The sequence below is a fragment of the Triturus cristatus genome, chromosome 5_1 (genome assembly GCF_964204655.1).
Source record: "Triturus cristatus chromosome 5_1, aTriCri1.1, whole genome shotgun sequence".
NCBI lineage: Eukaryota > Metazoa > Chordata > Amphibia > Caudata > Salamandridae > Triturus > Triturus cristatus.
Window position 1 is genome coordinate 213,062,454 of NC_140587.1, and position 21,783 is coordinate 213,084,236.

The following is a 21,783-nucleotide window of genomic DNA, read 5'->3' on the forward strand; positions in this document are numbered from 1 at the left end:
GGATAAAGCGGGGGGTAGTCCTGCAGTTCTTGAAACGTATTTCGCCTGACATTGTGTTCTTGCAGGAAACGCACCTCATAGGGAACTCTTTTCATGCCATGAACAGACGAGGATATCGCCTCCTGGCCCATTCTGGTTTCACCTCTGGCTCGAGGGGAGTGGGCATCTTAGTCAGGACCTCACTCCCGCTGGTGGTGGATGAGGTGCTCCACGACGACAGAGGGCGCTACACTGCGCTGGTGGGGAGGTGGGAGGGTAGATTGATTTCGCTGGTCGCGGTCTACGTGCCGCTGGGCCTGCAGACGGCCACCTACGCTGATTTGGGGCGCCTGCTGCTTAGGCTCCCGGGGGGGGTGTTGGTACTGGGGGGGGGACTTTAATGCGGTGGTTTCCGGTGTTGAGGATCGATACCCCCCTAGGGACCTCCCTCGGGCCCAGAACTGGCTGGGGGGCTTTCTGGATACCCTAGGACTGATAGATTGCTGGCGGTTGAAACACCCTGGACACGCGCAATATACCTTCCGCTCCGGGGCCCACGGTAGTCTCTCGAGGCTTGACTATATGCTAGTGCCTGCGGCCCAGGCGGGGATGATCGGAGAGGTGCGACACTTGGCGCGCGGTATATCTGATCACTCCCCCCTTTTGCTGCACCTAGATATCGCCCTGGGGGCGGAGGGGAGGGTGGCTCCGATCAACCCCTGGTACCTCCGGAACCCCACGATTCGTGCAGACCTGGTTAAGTCTTTGGAACACTATTTTAATGATAACGTGGGGTCGGTGTCTTCCGCCGTCTCCCTTTGAGAGGCCTTTAAGACGGTGCTCCGGGGCCAGGCCCTATCTCTCATTTCCCACACCAAAAAATGCGAGGCGCAGGATGTTGTTCGGCTAGAAAATGAGATCACCGAGTTGGAGAGTGATTTGGAGCAAGGTGTTACGGATGACGGATTGCATGTGCTGGAGCTTAAGCAGGCCGACTATAAGGCGCTGGTTACTGAATCTGCTAGGAGTATGAGCAGGGAGCAACAGGGGCGATTGTATGATATGGGTGATAAGGCAGGGAAGTTGATTGCCTGGTTGGATAAGAAGGAGAGAGCGAGTCGAGTGGTGCCGGAGATTGAGAGGGTGGATGGTGTGCGTGTGACGGACCCCGGTGACATTGTTGATTGCTTTGCGGAGTATTTTCATGGGGTCTACTCTCCGGTCTCAGAGCGATCGGAGGAAGACTCTCGACTGCTGCTTCGAGATATTACTCTGCCTTCCCTATCTGATGAGGATAAAGTATTGATGGATGCGGCCCTATCGCCAGATGAGATTGCTTTGGCCATTCGCTCCATTGCCTCGGGTAAGGCCATGGGTCCTAATGGACTTCCCATCGAATTGTATAAGCTGCGCCCAGATGCGATTGCCCCGTATCTCCGGGACATGTTCCTTGAGGCTCAGGCGGCGGGCTCCCTCCCTTCTGACCAACGTCTTGCTACTATTGTTGTTATCCATAAGGAAGGGAAGCCGCGGGATCGGTGTACTTCTTACAGGCCTATCTCTTTGTTAAACGCGGAGCCCAAAATCCTCGCCAAGGTACTGGCCAATCGTCTGATCCGGGTTGTGGGCGACCTGATTCATCAGGATCAATCCGGTTTTATACCCCATCGCAATACCGCTTTGAACCTGCGGCGACTGCATGGCGTCCTTGCTCGCGCCCCATTCATTCGTGAGCCGGCCATCTTGGCATCCTTGGACGCTACCATGGCGTTCGACACCTTGGAATGGCCATACATCTGGGCGGCGTTGGCGAAGTTTGGGTTTGGCCCGGGGTTTATCGGTTGGGTGAAATTGCTTTATGACAACCCGCTGGCACAGGTAGTGGTCAACGGACGGGTGTCGGCTCCCTTTGTTTTGGGTAGGGATGTCCACTGTCGCCTCTTCTCTTTGCGCTTTGCTTGGAGCCCCTTGCGGAATGGTTGCGGTGGCACCCCTCGATACGTGGCCTTAGATGGACGCCGGAATACGAGGATCGTGTTTCCCTATATGCGGACGATATCCTCTTGTATCTTGCATCTCCGCGTAAATCGCTCATTGTATTGGTGGATGTGTTGAGCTCCTTTGGTCGCAACTCCGGATTGGTAATTAACTGGGCTAAGTCTTGTGTATACGTTCTCTCCGGGGAGGCCCCCCCCTTCCGCGGGGGTGCCCTATCCAGATTGCGGAGTCGGGGTTCACGTATTTGGGTATCTTTATAACCCTGGACCCGGTGGCCCGGTATGAACGGAATCTTCTCCCCCCCCTTCAGCGCCTAAGGGCGGATGTGGCGGGTTGGCGGCGGCTGCCGCTCTCGCCGCTCGGCCGGGCAGCATTGTTCAAAATGATGTCGCTACCACGCTTTTTGTATGCCCTGCAGAACACTATGGACGTAGTGCCGGCCCGTTATTTTCGGGAGGTGGAGTGTCTCCAGCGTCGATTGTTTTGGGATGGGCGGCCGCGGATTGCTCTTGCTAAACTGACCCTACCGTGGTATGACGGGGGGGTCGCCCTCCCTGACATTAAGCGATATTACTGGGCCTCCCAGTTGGCTGCCGTCAATCACGGGATGTATAGCCCTGCTTTGAACCCGGCTTTTGAGATGGACAAATTGCTACTGCCAGGCGGAGACTATAATCGAGCACTATACTCTGGGTCCCTTGATGCGCGGTTGACGGGCCCGACGCGGGTCGCGGTGCAGGTGTGGCATGCAGCAAATGCGGCGATGGGATGGAGGGATCGCTTGACTCGGGCTACGCCACTGTACGTGTCCCAGCGTTTGGGTTGTCTGTATACTACGAAAGGCTTCGAGAAGTGGGATACGATTGGTATCAGCACGGTAGGGGATCTCTGGACGAAAGGGAAATTTAAGACGTTCGACATGCTGAAAACGGAATACCAGTTGAATGATAGGGAATACTATCGGTATGTTCAAGTTCATCATGCATTGTGTTCCGTGTTTTCAGACGTGGCGGCTATTCCGGAGCATTCCCCGTTGGAAGACAGAGTATTGGACGGCTATGTGCCGGATAGCACCATTTCGTTGATTTATAAAAAGCTTATCAATGATCGAATGGGTTTGCTGGCCTCATTGCGGGAGACATGGATTGCAGACGGTATAGAACTGGACGACGAGGATTGGGTGTCAGCGGTGGCCTCCCCGAAAGAGGTGGCTATCCCGGCCCGACTGCGGTTCGTCCAGCTTAAGATACTGCATAGAGTGTACGTCACGGGGCCTGGCCTGATGCGTATGGGGTATTCGGTGGATGGTTTGTGTAAGCGAGGCTGTGGGCTACTGGGGACTTTTCTCCATATCTTGTGGGAGTGTCCGGAGGTGACTCGGTTTTGGTGCAGAGTGCATGCGGTGTTAGAAGAAGTCACGCATGTTGCCTTGTTGCCGGAGGCACGTAGATGCTTGCTGAATGTCTGGGAGCCGACTGATTACAATGTGACGCAGACGCAATGGGTGACTCTAGGCTATATGATAGCGAAGCGTGACATCGCACAATTGTGGGGCTCCCAGAGGCCGCCAACGGTCTCCGAGTGGAAGGAACACATGGACTGGTGTATGTTTAGAGAGAAAACGGTGTATGTGGCGAGAGGCAAGCCTGGGAAGTGGATTAAGGTGTGGGGTCCCTGGAACTCCTATCGTGGAGGTATTTGCGCCCCGCCCCAGATGCGTGAGATGGATGCCGCTCTGTCTCCCTAGCCCCCGCATTCCTGTATGCTCCTGCGACATGCGACTTTGTCGCTTCTGCCTTGCCCCCCTCCCCCCCCCTCTGTCTACCCGGGTTGGTTTACTCCCTCGATACGAGGAGCACATGTTTCTGCCATTAACCTCCTCTGCCTTGTGAGTTTGATGTTTTCTGTTTTTCAAAAATATGAAACCTTTCCTGTTTGTTTAGGGGCTGCGGCTGTGGCTGACTGCGATAATTAGCACTTTAGTAACTCTTTTGCTGTGCATGTTAAGTCGTGCCTAGGTTTACACTGCGTTTAGCGGCCGGCCTGTTGGTTGTAGGCCCATACTTGTATCTTTTCGGAATTGTAATAAAGGTTTTTAAAAAAAAAAAAAACAGTGGTCCGAGGGCAGGCGCTTTCCCTGATAGCTGGAGCACGTAAAGAAAGGATAAAGGACCTGGTAACTGTAGAGAGTGAAATCCTTGGCCTAGAAGAGGAACTAGAAGGGGGAGTTACACAGGAAAAGGTCCATGCCTTGCAGCTCAAGCGAGACAAATGTAAGGCGATAGCTACGGAGAAGGCAAAATCCCTTGCAAGAAAAACCGAGGGCAGGGTGTACAATCTCGGTGACATAGCCGGGAAGCTACTAGCGTGGCTGGACAAGAAAAAGATGGCGTCTAGACTGGTACCGGAGATAGCTGATTGTAATGGTTTATTGCTCACAGACCCACAGGCCATTGCTGACACGTTCGCTGCGCATTATTGCGATACATATCGCACACGTACAAGCTACACAGAAGAGGATCCCATAACATGCTCAGGGATATTGCCCTTCCTATCTTGCAGACTGAGGAGCGAGCGCTCTTAAACAGTGACTTTGCAAACGATGAGATCGCGGTGGCAATTGGAAGCCTCCAGTCTGGCAAGGCTCTGGGTTCCAACGGGCTGCCATTCGAACTGTACAAATTGGCGCCTGACAAACTGGCCCCTTATCTGCGGTCCATGTTCGTCGAAAGTAGGGAACGGGGGGTTCTGCCACTTGACCAGCGGACAGCCACAATCGTCACAATTCATAAAGACGGCAAACCTAGGTCGGATTGTGCGTCGTACAGACCAATTTCCCTTCTAAATGCTGAACCCAAAATTCTTGCAAAACTTCTGGCTAACCGCCTCGTCAAAATAATAGGTGGTCTGGTGCACCCGGACCAGTCGGGCTTGATGCCGCACCGCAACACCGCCCTGAACCTGCGGAGAGTGCATGGCATGATGGGACGACTGAGCATGATACAAGAACCGGCCATCATAGTCTCATTAGATGCTACAATGGCATTTGACACTATAGAATGGCCCTACTTCTTTGATGTGCTCATGAAGATGGGATTCGGGGAGGGGTTCATCCAGTGGGTTCGGCTTTTATACTCTGAACCCTTGGCACAGGTAGTGGTGAATAACAAAAAGTCTACACTCTTTCCAATGGGACGGGGTACCCGACAGGGCTGCCCACTCTCTCCCCTCCTGTTCGCCCTGGTGCTGGAACCCCTAGCGGCATGGATCCGGAGGGACCCTGTTATATGGGGATTGAAGTGGGCTCTGTCGTGGGAGGACCGCATCTCGCTATATGCAGATGATATCCTCCTTTTCCTAGCAGCTCCCACAAAATCGCTTATTGCGGTTTTTGATATCCTTTTAATCTTCGGTAGTCTCTCATTTATGTTTTGCATGGGGGCCACCCTGTCGCCCCTAAGGACTACCCCATTCAAATCACCACTGAGGGCTTTACCTATCTGGGGATCTATGTAACGTCCAACCCCAGCTCTGCTACAACCGTAACCTCCTCTCGCCACTGCACAGGCTGAAGCAGGATACTGCCGCATGGAAGACACTCCCACTCTCACTGCTGGGCAGGGCAGCACTTTTCAAGATGATGTCCCTACCTCGCTTTCTCTACGTGCTGCAAAACTTCCCAGACCCAGTGCCCGTGGGTTACTTTAGAGAAATTGAGAGTCTGCAGAGGGAATTATTGTGGGGAGTGAAGCCTCGAATAGCACTTCACAAACTCGCCCTTAACTGGTACGATGGTGTGATCAGCCTCCCTGACCTTAAGAAATATTATTGGGCGGCACACCTTGCAGCTATCAACCATGGCACCTACTGCAATGTAGATGATCCAGGCTATGCTATGGACCGGTGGCTTCTTCCAGGCGGGAACTACTATAGAGCGCTCTACTCTAGGCCAAAGCGCTTCCCCCTAACATTAGGCACGCCACTCTGGGACTCTGAGATTCTAGGTGATCTTTGGAAGTCAAAGGGCTTTGATAAGTGGGATCTCATTGGGATCTCGAATATCAGGGATTTATGGGTGGGGGGGAGCAGTGGTGACCTTTGCCTACCTGCAGCAGAAGTATGAGCTCGCCAGCACAGAACGCTTCAGTTACCTCCAGGTCCGTCATGCACTACAGTCGCGCATACCCAGGGGCACTTCCCTCCCAGACTACACGCCCCTTGAGGACAGACTGCTTGACGGCTACCTGCCAGAAAAAACGATCTCCCTCACTTACAAGAAAATTGTTAATAACACAGCTGACCCCCTTCAGGGACTCAGGGCGAAATGGGAAAGAGACGGACTTGAATTGGATGACGAGGAATGGCAGGAGGCATTATCCTCTCCAAGCGAGGTGGCTATATCGGCGAAGCTACGCCTAGTTCAGCTCAAAATCCTACATAGGGTGTATGTCACCAGACCCTGTCTGGTCCGAATGGGGAGGGCTGAAGAGGGTGCGTGCCGGCGACAGTGTGGCTCTGAGGGAACGTTCATGCACCTAATATGGGAGTGTGACCTAATTCAGAGATACTGGCGTCAAATCCACACAGTACTGGGCGAAGTATTGGGCCTTGATATCCGCCTTGAGGTGAAGAGATGCCTGCTAAATGTATGGGAACCCACAGATTTGTGGAGAATGGGCAAGACTTGGGCAACACTGGGACTTATGTTGGCTAAAAGGAACATAGCACAGCAGTGGGGAGCCACCAACCCCCCTGCCCTCGCGGATTGGAAAAGAAAATATGGATTGGTGCATGTTCCAGGAGAAAACGGTGAATGTTGCAAGGGGGTGCCCGAAGAAATGGTCGTTGATTTGGGGGGGCCTGGAACGCATACCGTGGGAAGATCTGTAGCCCACAGCGTAGCGCTAGTCTTGAGGACTTGTCCTTACCATGAAATGTATTATCTCCAGCTCTGTGATTTTAATCTGAATGCAATTTTGTATGGTCAAAATGTCGTCAAATTAACTCCTCCTGCCTGTCATTTATTTTTGTACCCTTTGCCTCGGTGCTGATTTTTGTTTGTTATATGTCAATAAAAAGAATTATTAAAAAAAAAAACAATGCTCAGAGGCAGGAAATTGCACCAGTGCCTCAAGACGTGAAGCACAGTGGGGCATGGAGTCCCGAGATTTAGCCCCAGTCCTACAAAAGGCACACTCAGTCTGCGCACACGGTTCAGCACTGAAGCTGTTCTATCTTTAACCAGGTTGTGTTATTTCAAAACACTTGCACTGCCAGCACACACAACCCAGCTTCATCCTTCTTATATTGTACTTCTTGCAAGCACACATACACCAATGCGGTCCCTGTCAATGCACTGCACAGCACTGCATCTCTTATTTATTGCATTCCTCTCAGGCATACATACACTTGGCACATCTTTTATCCACACTTGCACTCCACCATACTGCTCTATCACTGCATTGTACCCTTTCCAGGCACATATACATCCAGCATAGTCCCTATCTCTGTGCTATGCATTACCACACATCTACCTGATGTATGTCAACGGTGAGTTAAGCACAAAGCAGCTGAACTTTTAAAAAGGCGAGTGAGCCTGTAGGCCTCACACCAGTGACAGGGTAAAAAGGTCCTGATCACGACACCATATGCCTTTCACCACTATGAGGGTAAAGTTTGGGGAGCCCCTCGTGGTCCAACAAGACTGCAATCCGGGAGACAGGCCTATGTCATGGCACACACTCTTGATCCGTGTTTGCCCATGACAAACAAATCAGCATTAGGGATTCAGACAGCCTTACAGTTGGGCACTCAGGGCAGCGGTACATGTCTGTTGCTACGCAGAAGATGTTTCCGTCCTAACAGAAATGTTACTTAGCACCACCCTACCACCAACTCCTACACGAATAATAATTATCCCCTTCTGTCTAAATGTCATCAGATGTGACAGTACAAATCTAGTTACATATATAACAATAACAAACTTATGAAATGAATCGGCCTGCTGAGGTCTGGCAGGAAGAACGGAAGAAACAGCAACATTTCAGGGTGAAGGCTTCATTTTGTTTTTACAAAGAACATTTTCATTCATAGAGAGCAAGCAGGGCTACAAAACTTATTACATCCAATATTGCTTTCAGTACGCTCTTTGCTGCGTGTGGATTCAGTGAGAAATGAAAACAAGGTCACTTTGAGGATTTAAGATGAAGTCTAGGCCTAGTTTTACCAAGTTAAGAAAAACACTATTTTGTAAAGCAGAACAAATTTGTTTTGGTTGCAAATCATTCAAAAAATTATTAAGCAATTATTTATTAACTGGGAATGTGTTCTATCAACTGTCCTACAATGACCACCTCCAATGTTATAATTTCTAAACAATATTTTACAAATATTTGGGGAGCACCTCATACGTATAGGGAATCTAGTAAACAGTCCAAAAATAAAGTGCATAATAAACTTGTATAATTTCGTGTGGTTTATTTAAGTCATGAAATTAAAAAACAAAATCAAACCAAGTTGCTTTATATTCTTGTCATAACACTTCAACTGGCTCGTGTTTAATGGAAACCTCTTTATCAAGGCTGACACGAGGTCTGTCCAGAGTTAGCTGTCCACCTTTGTACTCCATACAATGTAAGTGCTACCTGTGCCAGTGGAAGGGAATGGGGAAATTAAATTGTGACAGTAACCAACAACACACTGCAAATTCCGCCTTTACATATTTACTTTGCAATTATGCATAGTCTAATGCACAGAAATATATGTGGTTTGAGCAGAATCACACAAGTTATTAGTCAAATGCCAAAGCCAGGATTAGAATTGAGGTCTCCAAGTTAAAAGTTTAGCAGTGTAGGCAAAATACCACACCTACATGACTTAAAAGGCCACCAAGTGAATGATGTCACAAGACACCTAGTGCTTGCTGTTGGTGACTGTTAGGGATGCAGTACGGGGTAAAAAGAACAGTTTTTTCTCTACAATGGGTGGTCCTGTGAGAGCTGTTTCCCTGCTTTCCTTAGCTTAAAAATGTATTAGTAACCGAGCTTGCGCTTACATGGTCTGTGTTTGCATAGTCCTCCATCTTGAAATGATATCGTAGTACACCACATGATGAGTCGTCCTGTTATTTTCGTGTTCCAAATATAGAACTGTGAGCTTTGCACTAAAAGTCAGAAGTTTCTCACCACACTGTATTGACCAAGGGCATCCAAACTATCCCAGACTATTGCTTATTTAAGGTGTCAATTATAGCAGCTGAGTAAACTGTGAGAACGACTACATTCAATGCAGTAGTAATATGAGATTATCTTCGAATGTGTTCTGTAGCAAAATCTTTTCTCTTTATTGTACCTGATTGGTGCATATCCTGGGAACCTTTTAATTGTGTAGTAATGTGGAAAAACCGTTGTCCAAAGTCATATAAAGGGATGTGCTTTTTCTCTGTAATCAGATCCCCATTTTCCTTTCCTACAAGGCGAATCTATGCTGGATTTTCCATTGAACTTTACTAAGTTCTTTGTAATTATGATTTGTATGTTTTGCTGCTGACTTTATTAATGGCATAGTTCATGTATTTTGCATTTTTATCCATTATATACACCTTTAAAATATTAACCCTTGACTCTCATTCTTACTGCGAATGTTACAGTTCTGATTCTTGTTTTGGGCTGACATGAAGCGAGGGGGGGGGGCCCCATTGGGGAGCACCAATGCCCATAGAGAGACTGCACCGCTCCCGGTCCGAGTCGTTGGCGCGCCCTTGGCAAGAGTACGAAAGGCGGATATGACGCCGACAGTCCCTTTATAGTCATCAGTAGATACAGTCCTATATAGCAAATATAAAATGTCCCAAGGTCCTAAAAGTTCAGGATGGTGTGACAGGGGATGGAAGAAAGACAACTACTGCAGCCTACTGGGACAGAAGTATTTAAAGCAAGAGTTGGGGGGCCGCTGTGAGACCCTCAAACACACCGCGCATGCGCTGGAGCTGAGCTGGACCCACTTTTCCTTTTCAGTTTTTTTCAGATGCATTTGAAATAAACAAGAAACACATTTGTCACTTAAATGGAGAGCAAAATCCTCATTAGGTGAGAATGTTCTACTTATGTCACCATGGCAACCGTGGACCAGAATCGAGCTTTTATATTTGCTACTGAAACACAAGGGCAGGGAATGGCATTTTGCGAGGTGTTTTGCCCTTTTAAAACCATCACATGCTCCGGTATGGGGCCAGTGATTAAACATTTTTGACAGAGGCCCAAAACGCTGAAAAGAGAGAAACATTCGTAATAGTTGTTCAAGGACAAGCGATTACCGAGCAATACTTATTAAACGCTGTTCCGAACAAACAAACGCAGCCTGAAAAGGTTCCTTTGTAATATCTTGAGCATGCGTGGGAAAGAAGAAAGAAAATGCACAGGAGTCAGAGCCCATGAGTAATGCAGGCTTCATTTTACTTTGCTTATTTTCAACCTTCAGTCGCCATTTCTTCTCTGATCGAATTCTAGCCAAAGTTTCGTTAGAAGTAAAGATGTCAGAAGCATCCTGTACTCAACAACCTGTAGTTTCTATTTTATAAATCAATTTATGCTACACACATCGAGGTCAGGCAATCAATAGCTCTACTGTGATTCAGCTCAACCCACAGAGACAGTCCAGCAAAGAAGGCTCTTATGCAAGTAGGAGGTCAGTATGAAGGGAGATATTGGAGTGAACACACTTCAAAGTTGGATGAGTGATACTCACAATCTTTATGACTACGACAACCTACTCTACAATCGAAAACAGCTTAAAATATTCCTGATTCAGTGCTCTGATAACCTACAATTACAATGCACTACTGGCCAGATGTAGGAATAATTTGTTTTGCAATTACTTAAAAGCAAATAATAGCGAATCGCAAAATGTTAGGCACCTGGAGACAGAGGCCAGAGGTACAAATTGTTTTAGCGGTCACAAACCCTGTGATTCAGTAAATCAGAGAGTTTGTGAAAGCTAACTCTTATTCAAATGTACTAAGACCATTAAACGACTCAGAAAAGGTTTTCCAAAACGTAAATGGTTTTAGGAAGCCATACCGAAACAGTATTTGGGAGGTGTGTGTTAAGGGTGTCCATTTCAACGAAGGGAATAACCCGAAAATTAAAAAACACCCCCCCACTTTCAATCAAAGCTCTTATGATGCAAAGCAATCAAAGAAAGTCATTGTGACCCTCCCCAAAAGAGCTTGTTTGTCTCTTGCAACCAAGCATCTATCCATCTATCCTTTAATCCTTCCATCCACCCACATATATACACCATTTCACCTTTACATTCTGTCATCCATTCAGTCTTTCATCCAACATGTAGTCTGTCATCATTCCATCTGTATGTACACCCATCCATATCCAAACCTATCCACTCATCTTCAAACCTATCCATCAAACATATCCATTCATCCACCCTTTCACTCAGTCATCCACCCTTTCACTCAGTCATCCATCCTATCAGTTACCTATCCCCCTTTCATCAATCCATCCAATCTTTCATGCATCCATTCACCCTTTTAGTCAAGCCACTCTTTCACTCCATCTATCCATCTTCCCTTTCACTTATTCATCCTTTCACTCAGCCATCCATCTTTTCACTCATACATCCATACATCCACCCTTCAACCCATCCATCCACTCATCCATCCATTTATTTACCCTTTCACTCATCCATCCATCCACCCACCCTTTCACTCATCCTTCCACCCATCCATCCATCTTTCCACTCATTCATCCATCCATCTACCCTTTCACTCTGTCCATCCATCCAGTCTTTCACTTTATCCATCCATCTGTTCATCCATCTGTCCATCCATCTGTCATCCACCCATCCATCCATCCAGATTTCACTTTATCCATCCATCCGTCCATCCATCCATTCATCCACTCATCGATCCATCCATTTACCCTTACTCGTCCATACATCCATCCTTTCTCTCATTATCCATCTACCCTTTCACTAATCTATTCATTCACACTTTCACTCATCACCAATCAATTCATCCTCACTTTCACTCATCCATCATTTCACTGACTCATCCATGCAAATATTCATCCGCCCTCCCTCCCACTCACCCATTCACCACTCTACTCACAAATCCATCCATCCATTTATCTTTCACTCAACCATCCATCCTACCTCTTACTCACTCATTTATCCGTCCACCCTTTCATTAATCCATCCACCCATTCACCCATTCATTTCCTTATCCATCCATTCACCCTTTCATCCAGTCATCTACCTAACCTTGGATCCATCTTTCCACTCATCTATCCATCCTTTCACTCATCCATTTACCCACCCTTTCACTCTTATTTTTTTTTTTTTAATTTTAGCGTATTTGTAAAGCACAACACTTATCCCCTAGGGGATGTCATGGAGCTGAGTTACTGCCCAACCCATCCACAGAGAGAGCTTTACTGAAAAAAAAACCATTATACAGTCCATTAACCCAGAAAGAGTCAGGTTATTAATTATTTTCTAAACCTGGTGTGATTATCAATGAGGCGAATATCTATAGATAGGGAATTCCATTGAGCAGCAGCCAGATAAGAGAAGGATTGGCCTCCTGATCTGACTTTCCTTATATGTTTGGTTTTAAGCTAGGGCCAAATTGCGAGATCATGAGTTGGTTTATATCAAATCAAATCAAATCAAAGATAGCTTTATTCGATTTTACATTAAAATCATAAAAGTAGATAAAGTAATTACAACCAGTAAAACAGTAGAAATTAATGTTTAAAAAACTATATACAATACATAGTTCGTAAATACCAAAACCCCTTGCTCCAAGGGTGCAAGGATAAAACAACAGTCATACAAACTCATGAGGATTTCAATCAAACCATAGTGGATCTGCATCTAATCACATATTTCAGGTACCTAGACACAGCGGTAATAGTCATTTCATCATATAAGGTCAATCATTTAAATAATGCTGGTCTGCATTGTCTCAGGTTCCAAAGTTTAAGAAGAGGTAGTAAATATCTTTTCCGCCCCCACTCGTAAAATCTACAGAACAAAACAGAGTGAATGATTGATTGGGTGGAAGAATCATCACACGGACAAGTCGTTAATTGCGATGACCAATCATTTTGGGTAGGAAAAGTTAACATCCTGAAAAAACTTCCAGTTCTCAAATGAGCTAAGAGCATTCTGCTATAACTTGTCTGATCGGGTGACAAATAAAGCGGTAGCCCAGGATTTTGCAGCAGAAATTGATGATAAACAACAGAGGCCTTTTTTCACTCGAGGCACCAGCGTCAATCTTCGAGTTGGTTTATAAAATCCCACTCTGACTTGTGCGATCTCAGGACCCGCATTCTGCAAAGCTTTGAGAGCGTAGCATAAGAGTTTGAAATTAGCTCTCTTACACATAGGCAGCCAGTGTAAAGAAGCTACACAAGCCGATGCAGAGCCAAATCTGTCCATATTACAGCAGCTTGGCTGCAGCGTTTTGGATTATCTGCAATTTTGTAAAAAGGTTATCAACCATGCCTATAAATAATGCATTACCATAATCCAGTCTACTTGTTATGAGGACTTGGACTATGGTTTTTCTCCAGGCTATTGGGATCCATTTGAATAGCCTTCTCAAAAGCTCCCACCGAACAGCAGGATCTCTCTTTTTTCTGCATTGAGTTTAAGACAATGCTTTGTGTTCCATCCCACTACTTTTGTGAAGCATCCCCATAGATTGCTTCGTGTTATTGAGATTCTCCCCCAGTGAAATCATCAGCTGGGTATCGTCTGCACAAGAAGTGATGTCAAAGACCCATTTCCTGATGATTTTTGCCAGCGGAGCTACAAGAACATTAAAAAGAGTAGGACTCAGCGAGGAGCCATCAATAGATCCATCCACCCATCCATAAATTCATAAACGCTTTCACTCATTATCCATCCTTTCTCTCATCATCCATCCATTCACCTTTCCATCCATCCACCCTTTCACTCATCCATCCTTTCACTCATCCATCAATACTTTCACGCATCCATCCACCCTTTCAGTCCATCCATTCAGCCACTCTTTCACTCCATCTATCCATCCTCCCTTTCACTCATACATCCTTTCACTCAACCATCCATCTGTTCACTCATTCATCCACCCTTTGAACCATCCATCCACTCATCCATCCATTTGCCCTTTCCCTCATCTATCCATCCACCCTTTCACTCATTGTCTCATCCACTCACCCTTTCATTTATCTATCCACCCACCCTTTTTGTCAGCCAGCCATCTACCCTCCCTTTCACTCTTCTATCCATCCATTCATGTATCCATCTTTTCACTCGTTCATCCATCTACCCTTTTACTCCATCCATCTATCCAGCCTTTCACTCCATCCATCTGTCCGGCTGTCCATTCACTCATCGATCAATCCATTCACACTTTCACTCTTCCATCCATCCACACTTTCACTCTTCCATCCATCCACTCACTCATGCATCCATCCATCCATCCATCTTCTCATTATCCATCTTTTCACTCATCTACCATTCATCCTGTCACTCATACATCTCAACATCCATCCTTTCACTCATTCAACCATGTATCTATCAATCCACCCTTTCACTAATGTATCCATTCACACTGTCATTCATCATCCATTCACCCATCCATCCATTTTTCCTCCTTTTCACTCATCCATCCTTTCACACATTCATTCATGCATCTATCCATCCACTGTCCCACTCACACACCCATCTATCCATCAATCCACCACTCCACTCATAAATCCATCCTTCTATTAACCCCTTCGCTCATCCATCCTTCCATTCTCTCATTCATGTGTCCACTCTTACTCATCCGTCCATCCATTCACCCATTCATTCACTCATCCATGTGTCCCCCCTTTCATCCAGTCATCCACCTAACCTTAGATCCGCCCTTCCACTCATCTATCCATCCTTTCACTCATCCATTTACCCACCCTTTCACTCTTATTTTTGTAATTTCATTTTAGTGTATTTGTAAAGCACAACCCTTATCCTCTAGGGGATGTAATGGATCTGAGTTACTGCCCAACCCATCCACAGTGAGAGCTTTACTGAACAAAAAAAAATCATACAATCCATTAACCCAGAAAGAGCCAGGTTATTAATTATTTTCTAAACCTGATGTGATTATCAATGAGGCGAATATCTATAGGTAGGGAAGTCCATTGAGCAGCAGCCAGGTAAGAGAAGGAATGGCCTCCTGATCTGACTTTCCTTATATGTTTGTTTTTTAGCTAGGGCCAAATTGCGAGATCATGAGTCGGTTTATAAAATCCCACTCTGGCTTGTGCAATCACCGGACCCGCATTCTGCAAAGCTTTGAGAGCTTAGCATAAGAGTTTGACATTGGCTCTCTTACACGTAGGCAGCCAGTGTAAAGAAGCTACAGAAGCCGACGCAGAGCCAAATCTGTCCATATTACAGTAGTTTAGCTGCAGCATTTTGGATTACTTGCAATCTTGTAAAAAGGTAATCAGCCATGCCTATAAATAATGCATTACCATAATCCAGTCTACTAGTTATGAGGACTTGTACTATGGTTTTTCCCCAAACTATTGGGATCCATTTGAATAGCCTTCTCAAAAGCTTGAGAATCCCGTAGCATTTGCCACACGTAGCCTAACATCTTCTTGCAAGGGGAGTTGGTCATCGATAATGACCCCCAAGTTTTTTGCTGATTTCTTGGCCGTGAGCATCTTTCCCAATGACTTAGGCCACCAAGAGGCATCCCAAATCCGATGCGTACCACCGAACAGGAGGATCTCTCTTTTCTCTACATTGAGTTTAAGACAATGCTTTGAGTTCCATCCCACTACTTTTGTGAGGCATCCCCATAGATTGCCTCGGGTTATTGAGATTCTCCTCCAGTGAAATCATCAGCTGGGTATTGTCTGCACACGAAGTGATGCCAAAGCCCCATTTCCTGATGATTTTTGCCAGCGGAGCTACATGAACATTAAAAAGAGCGGGACTCAGCGAGGAGCCTTGGGGAACTCCACAAATAGATGTAAAGGAGCAAGATCTACAAACACCGAGCTACACTATCTGTATCTCTGTCCATTCAGCCTTCCATTGATCCATCTACCCATCCATAAATTCATAAATTCTTTCACTCATCATCCATCCTTTCTCTCATCATCCACCTATTCACCTTTCCATCCATCCATCCATCCACCCTTTCACTCATCCACCCTTTCAATCATCCATCAATCCTTTCAGTCCATCCATTCAGCCTCTCTTTCACTCCATCTAGCCATCCTCCCTTTTCACTCATCCATCCTTTCACTCAACCATCCATCTTTTCACTCATTCATCCACCCTTCGTACCATTTATTCACTCATCCATCCATTTGCCCTTTCACTCATCTATGTTTATGTTTATGTTTATGGATTTGTAAAGCGCATAGCTGCCCTTGGGCTTCCCAGCGCTAAGAGAAACATAACAACGGTGGACTAGGACAGGATGTCTGAGATCGGGAGTATTTCAGGGAAAGAGCAGTGTCTTGAGTTGTTTCCTGAATGCTAGTTTGTTGGTTATCATACGCATGTCCCGAGGTAGTGTGTTCCACATTTTGGAGACCAAGTGCTTAAAGGATCTTACTCCCCATCTTGCTCTTTTTATTCTGCCCTGTTGCATGGGAAAATCCTGTGACGACCTTAGGGTCCTACTCGGTGTATAGTGTGTGACCAATTTTTTGATTAATGACGGGCCTCTGTCATTTATGGCTCGGTGGGCAATACACAGTGCCTTGAACTTAATCCTCATCTGGACTGGAAGCCAGTGAAGTTTCCTAGGGCTGTGCTGGCTGACTGCTGTTTCGGGATATGTAGCCGGGTCCTTGCCCCGGCATTCTGCACTACCTGCAACCGGTTAATGACGCATTTTGGGGCACCCAGATACAGAGAGTTCCTGTAGCCCAGCTGGGACATGATTAATGCTTGGACCACAATTCTACGAGATTGTTCAGGTAAGATGGGGAGGATTTTTCGAAGCATATGGAGTAGGCCAAAACATTTGCCGGAAAGTTTCTTTGCTTGGGTCTCCATGCTTAGATTTTCATCCAGCCAGATCCCCAGATTTTTGATGGCAGTCTTGGAGGTTGGTGGTTTCTTCCAACTCAGTAGACCAGCTTATAAGATTCCTGGGGACTGTTTTGTTTCCCAGGAACATAAGTTCCGTTTTATCCCCATTCAGTTAAGGGAACATTTACACATCCATTCAGCTATTCGAGTCATGCAGGGCCCTAGGTTGTTGTGTAAGGAATGGGGGTCGTTCGTCACTGATAATACAAGTTGTGTATCGTCCGTGTACAACACTATGGATAGACCAAATTCTTGTACTATCCCTGCTAGAGGATGCATGTAAATATTAAAAAGTGTGGGGCTCAGTGCAGAGCCCTGTGGGACTCCGCAGGGTAGTTGGAGGGTATCAGATAGATAGTTCCCTTCCATCAATTGAAATGACTTGTCTTTCAGAAATGCGGTCAACCATTTTATTGCTGTGCCTGTGATACCTTCTTCTTTTAGCCTATTGATCAATGTGCAGTGGTCCACCGTATCAAATGCGGCGCTCAAATCCAGGAGTAGGATGGCCGCTGTACATCCCTGGTCTAACACTCTTTTTAGTTCCTCCGCTACCACCAACAGAGCTGACTCTGTACTATGTTGGGGCCGGTAACCCATTTGTGTGCTATGTAACCTTTGATTTTCTTCTAGATATTGGGACAAGGTGTGAGTTACAGTTTTTTCGGCAATTTCGCTCATCCATCCTTCCATTCACTCACTCATGTGTCCACTCTTTTACTCATCCGGCCATCCATTCACTCATTCATTCACTCATCCATTTGTCCACCCTTTCATCCAGTCATCCACCTAACCTTAGATCCATCCTTCCACTCATCCATCCATCCATCCTTTCACTCATCCATTTACCCACCCTTTCACTCTTAGTTTTTTTTTGTGCGTGTTTGTACAGCACAACACTTATCCCCTATGGGATTTCATGGAGCTGAGTTACTGCCCAACCCATCCACACAGAGAGCTTTATTGAACAAAAAAACATCATACAGTCCATTAACCCAGAAAGAGCCAGGTTATTAATTCTTTTCTAAACCTGGTGTGATTATCAATGAGGCGAATATCTATAGGTAGTGAATTCCATTGAGCAGCAGCCAGTTAAGAGAAGGATTGGCCTCCTGATCTGACTTTCCTTATATGCTTGGTTTTTAGCTAGGGTCAAATTGCGAGATCATGAGTCGGTTTATAAAATCCCACTCTGGCTTGTACGATCTCAGGACCCGTATTCTGCAAAGCTTTGAGAGTGTAGCATAAGAGTTTGAAATTAGCTCTCTTACACGTAGGCAGCCAGTGTAAAGAAGCTACACAAGCCGATGCAGAGCCAAATCTGTCCATATTACAGAAGCTTAGCTGCAGCGTTTTAGATTACTTGCAATCTTGTAAAAAGGTAACCAGCCATGCCTATAAATAATGCATCACCATAATCCAGTCTACTTGTTATGAGGACTTGGACTATGGGTTTTCTCCAGGCTATTGGGATCCATTTCAATAGCCTTCTCAAAAAATTGAGAATGCTGTAGCATTTGCCACACTTAGCCGAACATCTTCTTGCAATGACAGTTGGTCATCGATAATGACCCCCAAGTCGTTTGCCGATTTCTTGGCCATGGGCATCTCTCCCAATGACTTAGGCCACCAAGAGGCATCCCAAATCCGATGCGTACCACAGAACAGCAGGATCTCTCTTTTCTCTGCATTTAGTTTAAGACAATGCTTTGTGTTTCATCCCACTACTTTTGTGAGGCATCCCCATAGATTGCTTCGGATTATTGAGATTCTCCTCCAGTGAAATCATCAGCTGGGTATCGTCTACACAAGAAGTGATGTCAAAGCCCCATTTCCTGATGATTTTTGCCAGCAGAGCTACATGAACATTAAAAAGAGTGGGACTCAGCGAGGAGCCTTGGGTAACTCCACAAATAGATGTAAAGGAGCAAGATCTACAAACACCGAGCTACAATATCTGTATCTCTGTCCATCCATCCATCCATTCATCCAATACCCATCCATAAATTCATAAACTCTTTCACTCATCATCCATCCATTCACCTTTCCATCCATCCATCCATCCACCCTTTCACTCATCCACCCTTTCAATCATCCATCAATCCTTTCACGCATCCATCCACCCTTTCTGTCCATCAATTCAGCCACTCTTTCACTCATCTATCTATCCTCCCTTACACTCATCCAGCCTTTCACTCAACCATCCATCTTTTTACTCATTCATCCACCCTTCGAACCATCCATCCACTCATCCAGCCATTTGCCCTTTCACTCATTGTCTAATCCACTCACCCTTTCATTCATCCATCCACCCATCCTTTTAACCAGCCATCCATCTAGCTCCCCCTTTCACTCATCTATCCATCCATCCAGGTATCCATCTTTTCTCTCATCCATCCATCTAACCCTTTACTCCATCCATCCATCCATCCATCCAGCCTTTTACTACATCCATCCATCCAGCCTTTCACTCCATCCATCTGCCCGGCTGTCCTTTCACTCATCGATCCATCCATTCACCCTTTCACTCTTCCATCCATTCCCTCACTCACTCATCCATCCATCCATCCTTTTTCTCATTATCTATCCATCTTTTCACTCATCTACCATTCATCTTTTCACTCATTCATATTTACATCCATCCTTTCACTCATTCATCCATGTATCTATCAATCCACACTTTCACTAATGTATCCATTTGCACTGTCACTCATCATCCATTCACCCATCCACCCATTCTTCCTCCTTTTCACTCATCCATCCTTTCACTCATTCATCCATCCATCTATCCATCCACTGTCCCACTCACTCACCCATCCATCCATCAATCCACCACTCCACTTCTAAATCTATCCTTCCATTTACCCCTTCGCTCATCTATCCTTCCATTCACTCACTCATGCATCCACTCTTTCACTCATCCGTCCATCCATTCACCAATTCATTCACTAATCCATTTATCCACCCTTTCATCCAGTCATCCACCTACCCTTCCTTTCACTCATCCATCCATCCTTTCACTCATCCATTTATCCACCCTTCAACTGTCCATCGATCCAACCATCCATAATCCATTCATCATCCACTCTTTCACTTATCATGCATCTTTTCTCTCATCATCCATCCATCCATTCACCTTTTCTTCCATCCATCCTGCCTTTCACTCATCTACTCATCCATCCTTACATCCATCTTTCACTGATCCATCCATCCATCCACTCATTCCCCTCCTCTTTCACATTCATTTTAAGCCTTTGTCTGCCAAGTTGCAAACAGAAGTGGCCCAACAAGAACCCCAACCCCACTGCAGCTGCTAAAGTAGGGAGTTGACGACACCCCTGATTTCAACTATGGAGTCCTTACAGTATGCTGATTTTAACTATAGAGTCCTTACAGTATGAATTAATGTTCTGCAGCCCAAATCCTGTGCTAACCCATTGGCAAATGGGAAGGGATTCCCAATTGACTCCTTCCTCTTTGCAAATATTAACAAAAACATTTTCCAGAATCAAGCAGTGGTTTCTGGGTCCACTGACTACTCCTAAAAAAAGAGGTCTGTAAAACTTTTCATTTAAAAAAAAACAAAAACAAAGGAAAATGGGTATTATCTAAAAAAAAAACAGCATGCTTTATTTAAAAGCAATCACAAACATGGTGGTCTGCTAATCTCCCAATGCCACCATCGCTGTTTTATTTTGATTTTTTGCAGATTTATATAGCGCGAACTCGACCCGAAGGTATTGGAGCACTTTACATGAGCACCTGTTACATTACACAAGGACACATTCATTTAATTTTTTATTTATTATAATTTTTTCTTGGTAGGCACGGGGAGATAAAGTGATTTGCCCAGAATCACAGGATGTGGAGTCGACCCGAGGCTCCAACCTTGGTTTCCCAGATCCAAAGTCGGCAGTCTAGCCGTGAGCCCTCATCCTCTCGCTATGGTGGCAGCTCATCATAATGGATCACAATTTATGATCTACCACATTAATCTGCATGAAGTGGTTAAATTGTGACCCATTACGATTTAGTATTTTGCGAACCAACCTATTAGTATATAGGTTGGTTCGCAAAATATGAGTGCATGCAGTTGAAGGTGTTAAGCAATGTACAACCCCATTTACTGAATGCATTCTTAGTACTTCTGGCCCCAGATGTACAGAGTTTTAGCATTTGTAAACCCTCTAATTCGGCAAATCAGAGGTTTCGCGAATGCTAAAATCCTTTTTCAATTGTACTCAGCCTATTTAATGATTCAGAAAATGTTTTCCGAATTGTTAAATTGGTTTAGGAAAACATACCAAATCGGTAACTGGAAGGGGTGTGTTTAGAGTGACCCTTCCAAATACCAATTACTTATGGTATGTGTTAATGTTTTGTAAGCAAAATCTGCTTGCAAAACAATAATATTTTATAACCACCTCAAAGGATTGTGACCATCTTTGATTCAGTATTTTGTGAACCGACTTATTAGCAGTGGTGGCTCCTCCGCTAAGGCGAAGGAGTGTCGCCCCATTGCTGTGCAGCAGTGAAATAAAGGAAAAATAAAATGATAATAACTTGAGGTTAATATCATTTTATTTCTTCCTGCTGTGACAGCTTCGTACGGGTGGGGCGGGGATGCTCTGGCAGGTGCAGGGGGAGGGGTAAGGCACTTTGCAAGTGCACATGAATGTTTAGCCGGCTGTCTCGGGC